Genomic DNA, 13452 nt, shown 5'->3' with positions numbered 1-13452 from the left:
ACTTCTAGTTGATTTCCAGATTTATTTCATTCCGACCCTCTAAAAACACAACATCTCTGCACTTGACAATTCTCTTCTTTTTCGGATCTCATAATCTGTACCCAAAGTCCTCATTTCCATATCCAAGGAAAATACATGGAATTTCTTTATCATCCAAATTGGATCTTTGTTCCTTTGGAATATGAACATATGTTTTGCATCCAAATACCATTAGATGTGAGTATGAAATATTTTTCTTAGATCATACTCTTTTTGATATTTCAAACTTCAAAGGAATAGAGTGTGACCTATTTATGAGATAGCAAGTTGTGCGAACTGCTTTTTCTCAAAATTGTTTTGGAAACTTTGTCATCTACAACATGCATCTAAACTATTCTACAATGGTGCGATTCATTCTCTCAGCCACAACATTGTGATGTGGAGTTCCATGCACTGTCTTTCCATGTCGAATTCCATATTTAACACAATATGCTTTAAACTCCTTTAAGGTATATTCTCCCCCGTTATCAGAGAAAAGACATTTCAACCTATTATTTGTCTTTCTTTCTACCATGACATGAAACTCTTGAAAGTAATTAAATACCTGATTTTTCGTTCTCATAAAATTAACCCACACCTTTTTAGATGCATCATCAATAAATGTTAGAAAATATTGATTGCCACCCAATTACTCCTCCTCAAAAGGACCACACATCAAAATAAACCAAGTCCAACGCATTATGTTTCCTTTCTGATGTTTGACTAAAAGAGACTATGTGTTTCTTACCAAATGGGTAATAGTCGCATAGATCCAGAACCTCGTCTTTGGTTGAGGGAATGTGAAGCTTCCTCATTAGAATTCGCAACCCTTTCTCACTCATTTGGCCGAGACGTTGATGCCACATATTTAGAGAGCTTTTAGCTTATACTATATACAGTCCATTTTTTAATATCTTGACATGGGTTCGGTATAAGGAGTGCCACGACTTCCCTTTTACTACAATCATTAATCCATTACTGAGCTTCAATTCTCCACCACCAAGGTATTGCTTGAATCCATCTTTGTCTAATGCATCACCTGATATCAAGTTTAGACGCAAATCAGGAATATGCTGCACATCTTTTAGTGTTAACTGATGTCCCAACTTTGTCTGCAAACAAATATCATCAATACTCACAATGCTCGAGTGACTAGTATTACCCATCTTCACTATACCAAGATCTTCAGCCATATAAGTCGTGAAGAACTCTCTATTCGGTGTAGCATGATAGCAAGTACATATATCAACTATCCACTCAACTCCTTGATGACCTTCAACATGCAAATATTGTTCTTGCTTACAAGAAAGAATCACTACATCATCTGCAATTACTGTGACTGTGGTATTTTTGTTTTCATTATCTTTCTTCCGATTTTTTCCTTCATTATGTAGTTTTTTCCAGGCTCTACAATTTTTCTTCATCTGACCTTCTTTACCACAATGATAACACTATATTCCTTTAGATTTTGATATGCCTCTGGACTTGCTATGACCTCTTGATTATTATCTGTATTTAGCTATTTCCTTTTTCTTTGTGACTAAGGTCGGTGCACTATTTGTATTAGTTGACTTATTTTTGTCTCCTCATTAAACAAGTTGCTAGTAACTATACTCATAGTAAGCACATCATTCGGAGCTGCATTATTGACTATCGTAACCAAGATCTCTCAATTGTCGGGCAATGATCCCAAGAGCAATAAGGCTTGTAGCTCATCATTTAAGGTCATCTCCATCGATGACAATTGATTAATCAATCTCTGAAACTCATTTAAATGTTCAACAACACATGTACCTTCTCTAAATTTCAGATTTACTAACTTTCGAATCATAAACACTTTGTTACTTGCTATTTTCTGCTCATACAATAACTCCAACTTCTTCCACAATTCATTGACACTCTTATCACTTGCTACATGGTGGTATACACTATTATCAAGTCACTGTCTAATTGTACCAACTACTTTTCATTTCAGTTTTGTCCAATCAACGCCAGACATATATTTTGGTTTCGCACTATCTCTTTCAATCGACTCATACAAATCTTTATAATAAAGATATCTTCCATTTTGGATTTCCAAATTTGTCAGTTATTACTTGTCATCCTGATCATTATATTATTGCTTTCCATCTCAACTTACAAAAACATTTTCAAAAAAATAAACCTAACAACTCTAATACCACTTGTTGTGAAATTTTGAAATGAAGAATATTTTTATACTGTAATCAATCGATGTGAGATGGGTAAATGCACAGGTTATCCAAATCTAAAATAGGAGATCAAACACAATAAAAACAATACCAAATTTATGTGGAAAACCCTCTCAATCTGGAGGGTAAAACCCTTTAGGCCAACGACAAATTTCAATATAAACAAGAAACGAATACAAATGTTTTTCTCAACTTTAAACTCAAATCTGAGTTATACAAACAGAGAAAACCAATTTTATTTAGATTCGAGCTAGTCTAGATATAAGACAACAAGAAATTGAAACTTAAAGTTAATAAATGTAAGGAGATCGCTACTCCCTCCTTCTCTATTCTTCCTATATTTCCTCTTTTCTTAACATAATGTTATCTCTTTAACAGTTCTATCATTATTAGGGTTTACTTGTTTAATTAAGTGTTTAATTGATTGAGCTGGACTTAACATGATAAGCATATAGATTTGATTTTACATTTCTGCAAAAATTTGAAGATTGCAGAATGTAGTGTCGAAGAAATATATTGTAAACTTTGAAGCAGATGAATCAAAGCACTTAAAGGTTCCATCCGTTACATCATCAACAAGGATTATAAGATCCACCACCTCTTATCTGACTTAACATGCTCATATGACACTCAACTTCTTCTGCCTATCATTTTTTTACAAAACAATATCAAATTATTGAGATTATTAATATTTTTTTAACCAGGTTTTTTTCAATGGAATCGAAATTGAGGCCTGAACGTCTAAAGGTTGGTTCTTCTTTTATGAATTTTATGAACAACTGTAGTACAGCATCAATTCCGTTAAAGTGGAATTGAAGGTCGAGCATGGCTTTGTTTGCCACAATCCGAACAAACCACCTTCCCTTCAAATCCTGAAATGGACTAATCAGTTCAGTCAATTGATCCTGCATGAGAAAAACATATTGAAAAAAAATTGTGGATGAGAAATGTAGTATAAATATAAATTGATTTTTTTCAAAAAATACGCTAGAAGAAGGGGTTGAACCTTCGACCTTGTGGTTAACAGCCGCACGCTCTAACCAACTGAGCTATTCCAGCTTGATTTTTAAAAATATAATGAAAATTAGATAACACATAAAATCATTGAATTGTTCTATTTTAGTTTTTATCATGTTCAGACTTCAGAGACTAATTCTAACTGAAATTAAGCCTCTGGAAAGAAAATAGGGCAACAAATAGTATAGTTATAAAAAAGTAAAGAAGAAAGTTAGAGTGAATGAGAAACAATCTATTTCTGGTTGTGGGGATTTTTTTGTTGAGGTGAGTTGAAGCATGGCTTAATCACCAGCCCATCAAAAAGAATCCTTTTGTATAGAAAGTTATAAGCTTATTATATGGTAGTTATGACTAATTAAGTATAAGTTGAATAAGAATTGTTTCAGTTATGATTATTCCACAAAGAACACATATATAACAACACTTACTATATTTATGTATTGAGAAAGCTTCATAGCAACTTGAGTTAATGTTCTGATGCAGCTGCTTGTCAGGATTGCATTATGGCTAGGATTAAACCTGATATATGAATTTTTCCAGATAAACAAACTTAGCTTAATTTTTCATCCCATTACATACAGAACAAATAATCAGTTCCATACCTGTCTAGTTGGATAATGTGGTCAATCCGCTTAAGAACTGATGGCAATAAGAAAATATTCTGCCACAAATTATGAAAACATGTCAAAATATGTCTAACATTCTCATTGGTTCATTTCTACATTCGGCGCGGGGGGTGTTTCTAATGCTAGACAAGAAAGAATAATGATTGCAAACCTGTTTCCCAAATTCAAGCTCCCAAACTCATGGAAGATATTGCCATCTCAGTAAGAATGAAAATTTGTGTGTAGAACTCCAAAGGAAAAAATGTTTTAAGGTACTCTTCAAGTGACTGAAAACAAGTGAGAGTCAAGAGTAACTAGCTTAGCAACTTAAAGACTTGAATCAACTAGTATATCCATAAGAAGACAAACCTACATGCACTATGGGGAAATTCAATAGTATTTTGCAACTTTGGCAGATTGCAAGGCATACAAAAATGAGACAGATTGTCATGATCAGCAAAGATTTCAAATGATGCAACTGCCAATGATATCCAACTAGAAGTGACTGGAACATTGCGCCTATATACATAGGTTGTGCGTGGAGGATCATCATTGCTTAGAACCTGCAAAAAAAACTGAATGTGACAAAATATGGGCACAGGTTACTAGTCGGATGCCATGCCTTGAGCAGCAATATAGCTAATATCCGAACTTCCGCATGAGTAGATGATATCTTGTACAATAATGGCTCATTAAAGAGCTTTTAATTATTCTTCCACTAAAAATAACAATAATCAAATCAAAACTGAAGAAGTGATTGTCTTGTACCGCCATGATAAAATGCAAGGCAAGGAAACATTTCCAGACAAGACAGATTGAGCTAAAACATACATCTTTAAAGACAGAAAAAAGTATCCAAAATGGTCTTCAAAGGAAGCACTGACCACTAGTAGGAAAGGTAAGTGACAATGATCCACATACATCATGATCCATTTTTAATTCTCACCTAAATAAGTTAATAGTGCAAAGAAGATACCATCGGATACAATCCCACCTTAAATAATAGGTTCCCTGTGCTGATAGCAACAAGATTGCTAGCAACTGTGAACTCCATATCATAACTGAACAATGAAGACAAAAGAAAAAGGCTTTATTAGATATATATACTAATAGCATATGGTCAATTGCTGCTCCATTTTAAATTGGTCATACCAGCAACGTTGCGTACTGTCATCCATACAAGGGAACCAGCAGCTTGACCGCCTTAACTGATTATCAGTGTGTAGAACATTGTTCACAAAATGGATTCCTGTTTCAGCCGTCTCCGCTGAATAGTCAATATGAACGAGTTTCACATTCTGCACCCAACATAGCCTCTATGAGAAAACAGACAGATAGATAGATTCATAACAAAAAAATGTTAAAAGTTGGCTTCCAACAAAAGTGAACCATGCCCAGTAGAACTTCCAAAAGAATGTAAGCATCTGTGACATCTTACTACTTACTATGAGAGGATTTCCCATGTGAGATCAGCCCAGTGTAACTATCTGAGGAGATAAAGCACTGCCTATTTTTATCTTGCAACTCATCCTAATGTGGGTACATTTGAAACCTGGCCGGTTCTCCATCTACCAAAACACTGTCAATAATCAGATTGTCAGCATGTAGCCCAATAATCCCATTATCTGGCACAACAATCTGGAGCTCTGTAAATCTGAGTAAACAACAAATACATGATGAAAGAAGGTTAATAATGGAGAAAAAGAAGGCTGGGACTAAAACCAAAATTTTCTTCTTTCTTGTTTTCTAATAACCAACAAGTTGTCCCAGATTATCAAGAAAACAATCCGAACGATAAACATGATGATAATTGCCTTTATAAAGAATATTACAGAGTTTTGAAATGAGAAAATGAAGCAGAAAACAGACACCAACCCGTAGATTGAGCGCTTGTCCATATCGATTGCGAGGCATAGCCTTTGATGCCGGAGAACTTCTTCTGCAATGTCATCAGGTTTCTGGTCATCAACCTTGGGCTTACGAGATGCTTCACCATCTCTCAATAACAGAAGAAGCAACTTACGATGCTTCACCAAAATAAGGAAGAACCTTTTTTAGAGTTTTATCATATTTATCATTATTCTCTAGTTTAAATAAACATTATTTTAAAAACATTTTGCAGACCCACAAAAGCAATATACAGATTAGATGCATATAGAAGTAGGGGTGGCCAAAAAATCGGATTCGAAAGATTCGATCCGTTGATCCGGCCAATTCGATTCGAAAAAATTTGTATCCGATGGATCGGATTCGGATATCGATCCGATCCGATATTTTTACCGGATTTTCGGATCGGATACGAATTGGGCAAAAAAAATCGGATACCCGAAACCGATCCGATGATATTTAAAATTTATTAAATAAATAAATATAAAAACAAAATATTATAAAATAATTAAATATATCTCTCTCTACCTTTCTTTTTCTTTTCTCTGTCTGTTTACAAACCCATATCAAACGGGTTTCTTACCTTTTTTTCAGATCCGTTTCTTCTTTTTCACATTTTCCTTTCTCTGTCTGTTTCTCAAATCGTCTGCTGGAGTTGTTCTTCTTCACATTTTCCTTTCTCTGTCTGTTTCTCAAATCGTCATCATTAGAAGTTGCTGGAGCTTGGAGCTTGGAGCTTGGAGGCTGGAGCTGCTGCTGTAACTTACAAAAAATCGGATCAGCGGGTATCCGGCTGACCGATCCGATCCGATATTTTCGGATCGGATAGTGGTCGGATACCGGATCGGATACGGATCGCAATTTTTGAAAAAAATAGAGGCGGATATCCGATCCGAAATACCGGATCGTATTCGAACCGTAGGTTTGGCCACCCCTAGCTATGGAAATGGAAAAGATGTACCGATTCTACCAGATATACCCGCGATCCAACAAAAGAGAAAGAGAAGAGAAATTGGCAAATGAAACCCGAGGCAATCGCCTCAAAAGACGAGCCCAAGTAAGCCTCCACAATCTAGGGTTGTAAATGAGCCGAGCCGAGCTCAAGCTTGTTGAAGCTCGACCTCGACTCGATTAAGTATTTATTAGCTCGACTTGAACTCGAGCTCGAACGATCTTATAAATTTGAGCTCGAGTTCGACTCGACTATATTACCTACAAGCTCGGCTCGACTCGAAAGCTTGAACAAAAATTTAATTTTCAAGCTCAAACTCGAGCTCGAATTCGAACTCGATTTGAGCTCGAACTCGAACCAAATTTATTTATAAAATTAAAATATCAAACTTTCATACATATTAATAATTTAAAACATGATATTTCAAAATTAAAATATGAAACAATCATATAACTATTCAAAAATTTAAAACATAATAATTCAAAACATTAAATCATAATTATTAATCAAAATTCTAAACATAAAATGCAAAAATTAAAGTACAAAACTATAAAAATTGTTTAAACATTCAATATATTAATCTTTTTAACCCATGTTCTTCAATCATAGCACACGTACAACTACACAACTACCTGCATTCAATAATATGAAATGTTTAATCTTAAAAATAATTAATATAAAAAATAAATATTAAAACAAATAACTAAAATTTAACTTACTTTAAGAGGTAGATACCTGCAACAAAATTTCTTGATATATCTTCTCTTTCTGAAAAAGTTAAAAATTTATTAAATAGGTGATAAAGTTCAATATGTAACATAAGAATTATTTGGGTGCAAGTATAACAAGATTCAAACATTATAGGATAGGAAGAATCTAACTTATAACAACTATTTATTATTTTTTATATATATTATAATATATATTATTAATCTTATAATTTTTTTTCTCTAAACATATTATATATAATATATATATATATATCTTTTTTCTCTATATATTATATATAATAACCAATCAGTGTTATTCTATATATTCATGTATAGAATAATCGAAGTCTAAGTTTATCCTAATACATGAAAAAAAGGATATATAAACATAAATTTCTTTTAATACATGAAATAAATATAGATGAACAAGACTTACCTTACTACTGAGTTCACCAATAAAATAGTTTTTCCTTTCTTTGTTGCTGGATTTCCTTAAGGTAAAAAAAAATCAAAGTTAAATAAAAAGCAAAAACAATATATATCATAAAAGTGAAAATAAATTTAATTACTTATAAGCCTATTCTGAATGAGATCGATGTGAAGACGAAAAAAGAAGAAAATGAATATTCTGAATGAGATCGATGTGAAGACGAAAAAAAGAAGAAAATGAATAGATGAAGAATGAAAAATATGTGAAGACTAAAGAATAAGAGATTATGAGCTAAAGAAATGGTGTAGAATGAATGAAGAAAAAATTAAGTGTGAAAGAACGATGAAGAGTGAGAAAAAATGGTAAAGATGGAAGAGAAAATGAAGGAAGAATGAAAGAAGAGGCGATTATATTTGATGATGAAGAATAGGTTAAATGAGAATGAAATAAGATGCGATTAGATGAAGAAGATTAGGTTAGATGAAGAGTCGTAGATATGTTAGAAATTAGGGTTTTACTTATGGATTGTGGGCCTCATATTGGGCTTTGAAAAAAAAAGAGGGAAAAAAATATATTATTTGAGTTTTAATATTAAATAAATATATATATATATATATATATTATATACTTAGGCTCGAAAAAAGCTCGACAAGCCATCTAGCAAGCATTATATGAGCTCGAGCTCGACTTGAATTTTAAACGAGCCGGCTCGAGCTCGACTCGAGCTCGGTTAAAGTCAAGCTCAAGCCGAGCTTTGACCGAGCGCCTCGCGAGTGGCTCACGAGTAGCTTGACTCATTTGCAGCCCTACCACAATCTAAGGTAAGTGCATCCACCTCTACCAAAACCACACCTATAAAGGCACCTAGACCTTCTAGAGTATTTGACAGCCTAGGAATGCCTTTAATCAAGCGATGAAGATTCTCCAAGAAAAGAATATCATCAAACCCCTCTCCCTAAGAACAAACTAACCATTCTTGGGAAAGTATGAGAATGCTTGGTGCGACTACCACCAAGCAAAGTGCCACACTACCAACAACATAGTGACCTCACACATCTATTCTAGGACTTGATTGATTAGAAAGTGATCACCAACCCAGTTTATGAAAACCACACCGGTCAATGTGCCATCCACATCTCAATCGCCCGTAGGGACTAGAAGAGAAAACGAGCCTAGAGTTCTTAACCTAGGAGATAGTCTCCTAAGTCAACTAAAAAGGACAAATGCTAACATTTTCATTTGAAGAAATCCTGATGTACTCTATCGAGCACAGGAAAGCAGTTCTCAATGAGTTAAGCAAGGATAATGTCTCTTCTAACATCATCCCAAAAGAACTAGTAGGAATCATATATGTTAGTTTGAAACATAATATGATCGACTTTTAGACAAGGATCTTCTATCAGCCGAATCAAACTATGATAAAGCCCTATACATTTCTGTGTGAATGGAGGGAAAGACTGTTCCAATGGTCTTAATAGACAATGAATATGCTCTTAACATATGTCCTTGGTTGACTTTTGAGAAATTTTGCGTATCTTGAGACAAGATCATACCATCTGACCTATGTGTTAGAGGCTTCAACACCTATAGTCGTGAGATAATGGGTTGCCTCAATTTTACCGTCCAAGTGGCCAACAAACCCTTTCAAGTTGACTTTTATGTCATTAACATATGCAACCTTCCTATAACTTTATATTAGGAAGCCATGGATGAATCAAACTAATGATTTAAAAGCTCAATTTCATCGCCAACGACTAAGTTATCACAATCAACAACGAAACTAACACTAAAACAATCATAGGGTCTACCGTATGGATAATTTTCGTTGGGTGTTTTATGCGATGTACAAACCTATTCTTTCCAACCTTAAGTCTATTTTTTCAATGAGCTTGTAGAAGTGGCAAGTATTTGGGATCGATCTACCTATTATTTTTACGGGGAATATGAATGAAGTTAGGGTTCCTACCAATAAAAGGGAACATAGACTCACAAGGCATATGCGTGAGTTTTCCGAGACAATCGAAAATCTAGGACTCGTAACTTGCATTTGGAAGGAGAGAAATTCACATTTAAAGGAGATAACAAACATTGTGGGAGTGTGCAATCCCGCATTGATATATTTCTTATGAGTGACTTGATTTTTTGTGGTGTATCTAGTATATTTCTAAATGTTTTATCGTAAAGTTATTTTGATCATCGTCCTATCGTTAGTGAGTAGAAGGAGGTGATTCCAACTAGCCGGCCTTTCATATTCGAGAACAAGTGGTTAACTCGGGATGGTTTTATCTTAAAGGTGAAAGAGTGGTGGGCTAGTGAGGTTGTGTTTGGCTCCCCATTCTCTAGACTATTTATTAAGCTTAAAAATCTATGAAAGTTCCTAAAAAGTTGGTTAGTGGGAGATCGTGCATTATTTTCTTCCAAGGTTGAGGTATTAAGCTGTGAATTTGAACAATTGATGGCGCAGAGGAAGTTTTTGATCTCTCTATTACATAAATTTCTACACAGATTCATCTAGTGAGGGAGTTTCTTAAACTATGTAAAGAGGATGAAATTGAGGCAAGACAACGTAGTAGAGCGATTTGGTTATGGGAAGGTGATAAAAACACTAAGTATTTTCATGGCATCTCTAAGGCACAACGATAAATAACGATATTAAGTCAATATTCATTGTTGGTGTCGTGAATAAGAACGAACCAATTATATCTAATAGTATTATTCAACTTTACAAAGAATTTTTTAGGGACCATTTCAGGTTAGACCAAAGCTAAATGACATCAATTTTGCATCTATAGATGCAAATGAGAAATGCATGTTGGAAGTTCATTTCTCTATCGAGGAGGTGGAGGCGACAATAATGAATTGTGGTAGTGATAAGTCCCTCGGGAGTGACAGTTTTATTTTGGGTTTATTCAAAAACTCTTAGGAGTTCCTTAATAATGATATTATACTGGCTATGAATCATTTATACCGATTTTCATCTTTTGAGAAAAGTTGGAATGTTACGTTGGTTGTCCTAATTCGAAAGGTAGTCAGAACTATAGACGTGAAATTTCTTGATCCATTAGTTTAGCTATATCATTTTATAAGATTATCTCGAAATGTTTGGAAAACATAATGCGTGGAGTTTTGGGTACAATTATCTATGGCAATTAGATGACTTTCATCAAAGACCATCAAATTTTTGATGCAACACTAATCGCCAATGAGTGTATCAATTCGGCTAACTCTAAAGGCGATAAATGTGTTTTTTTTCAAACTTGATGTCAATAAAGCATCTGATCATGTTAAATGGGAGTTTCTTTTTGATATTATTGGTAGAATGGGTATGGGGGAGAAATTGATCGGATGGATTAGATTTTGCGTATCGACGAAAAAACTCTATGTTATCGTGAATGAGAGTTCTCATGGTTTCTTTGAGAGTTCAATGGGTTTAAGACAATGGGAACCTCTTTCACATTTCTTATTTTTTATTGTTATGGAAGGCCTTTGTAGAATGATGTCGTTTGCCAAAAATGCACGTTTGGTTCGTGGGGTGGAGTGCGGTGTGAGACAAACTTCGTTCTCTATGTCTCAATTATTATTTATAGATGACACTCTTTGTATGATTCAGGCTACTAAGAGAAATGTCAAGCACCTTTATTATTTCTTTGGTTATTTGGAGCGTGTTCAAGACTACATGTTAATTTTGGTAAGTCTGATATCTTATTTATAATTTAGTTTTATCTAGAAGAAATATTAAATTGTCATGTATTATGGGATTTAAAATTGGAATTTTTCCGTCTACGTATTTCGAGCTCCCTTTAGAGGCTAAAGTTAAATTCAATGCTTCTTGGGACCGATCATCAGTAAGATGGAGAAAGCTTCTCCTTTAGAAAAGTAAGATGATTTCTAAGGGATTAGTCCTTATCAAGAACGCTCTTTCTTTAATAAAAACTTTTATGATGTATCTATTTATTCTCCCAAAGTGTGTGACCTTGAAGATGGAGATAATTATGTGTAAACTCTTATGGGGATCGTCCGATTCCTCATTTTTATTTAGTGAGTTGGAAGAAGGTTAAATTAATAAAAGATTTGGGGGATTGGGAATTCTCGATCTTGTTTCTTTTAATAAAGTTTTATTATCCAAATGGTGTTGTATATTTGCATCTGAGTAGGAGAGTACTTGGGGCTAAATTGATTAAATATAAATATGGTCAGGATAAGTCTAGTTGGTTCACCAATAATTCTTATAGACCCATGGGATGCAACATTTGGGGTGATATTTATGCCATGTGGAAGGTTTATCGGGGACATTCAATTTTTATTGTGGTTGATGGAAGTTCGATTAGTTTTGGGAACACTTTGTGTGGTGGTAAATGTTTGGAGAAGTTTTCCCCAAGATTGCTTCTAATTCTATTTGTAGAGATGCATCGGTAAAAGATATGTTTGACATTCGGTCTAGTGGTTTTTCTAACCGTATCAAATATAGAAGAAGACTAAACAATGAGGAAAGCATGTCCGATGATAGACTTTTGTCCATGGTTAAAAATAAGGGGTTAAATCTGTCTTCTCAAGATTCTATGCGGTGGCGTGATCTGAATAACTTCCATGTGGGACATTGTTACACTTTGTTTAATAAAGTTAGCCAATTGATGTTTGTTGGGAAAATTTATGGGAGTCTAAGATTTCTACCAAGATATTCTTTTTTTGGTTGAAGTGTTATTCATGACGAATTCTCACTGACGATAGATGTATGGAAAAGACATTATTATTGTGAGTCATATATGTTATAAAGAGATTGAGACAATTTCTCATCTACTTTTATATGGTCACGTTGTTGCAAGTATATGTAGTTTTTTTGTGGAATTTAACTAGAATAAAAAGGGTTATGCTAGAAACCGATAGTGACTATTGGGAGACATTGATTGGACGACTAAAAATGCGAAACTTAGAAGATAGGTCTCTATCCCTATAATTTTTAAGTGCACTATCTGGTTGGAAAGAAATCGAAAAACTTTTAACAACGAAAATAGGTCGTTAAGTATTATTCACAATGCCAATATCATAACGATGTCGAATATTAGATACGGAAAATTTGTGGATTTGTGTGGATATGTTATTGTTCTCCTTGAAGATGTTTGAGTCGATTAATTATTCCAATGTATTCAATTTGTATATAACTCTTTTTCATGTTATATTTTTATCGTTATGCTTAAACGATTTTTTATTAAATGGATATTTTCAAAAAAAAAAAATATATATATATATATATATAATTCAAAATACATATCTCTTTAAATATTCTTTTATTTATATAATTGTTTTTATTAATTGTTTTTATTACTTCTTTTTTTTTAATTACGTACAATCTTAATTATTATATATAATTCAAATATATGTAATAAAATAAATTTATGAATAATTTATTTTATTTTTTAAATAGTGAATTAATTTTATTTACGATTTTAATAGATATATATTAAACTAAATTTTTATATAATATATTTATTTTTATTATAAGAATATATAATATTTAAGTGAATTTATGTTATTTTAATACTTAATACTTCATACTTAATATTTAAGACTGGGGTTTGAATCCCTCTAAAAGCAATTATTATATGTGGGTGCACGAACATTGGTA

The 13452-nt window shown here is 33.4% G+C and overlaps 1 non-coding gene across 1 annotated transcript; it reads right to left on the bottom strand.

The window, feature by feature from the left end:
• Positions 1-3213: 3213 nt before the first annotated feature.
• On the bottom strand, positions 3214-3287 carry TRNAN-GUU. Its single transcript has one exon. It is a non-coding gene; the product is annotated as a tRNA-Asn (tRNA).
• Positions 3288-13452: the final 10165 nt, after the last annotated feature.

The sequence above is a fragment of the Impatiens glandulifera genome, chromosome 3 (genome assembly GCF_907164915.1).
Source record: "Impatiens glandulifera chromosome 3, dImpGla2.1, whole genome shotgun sequence".
NCBI lineage: Eukaryota > Viridiplantae > Streptophyta > Magnoliopsida > Ericales > Balsaminaceae > Impatiens > Impatiens glandulifera.
Note: the sequence above shows the minus strand (reverse complement) of the source record. Positions and strands in the feature narration are given on the sequence as shown.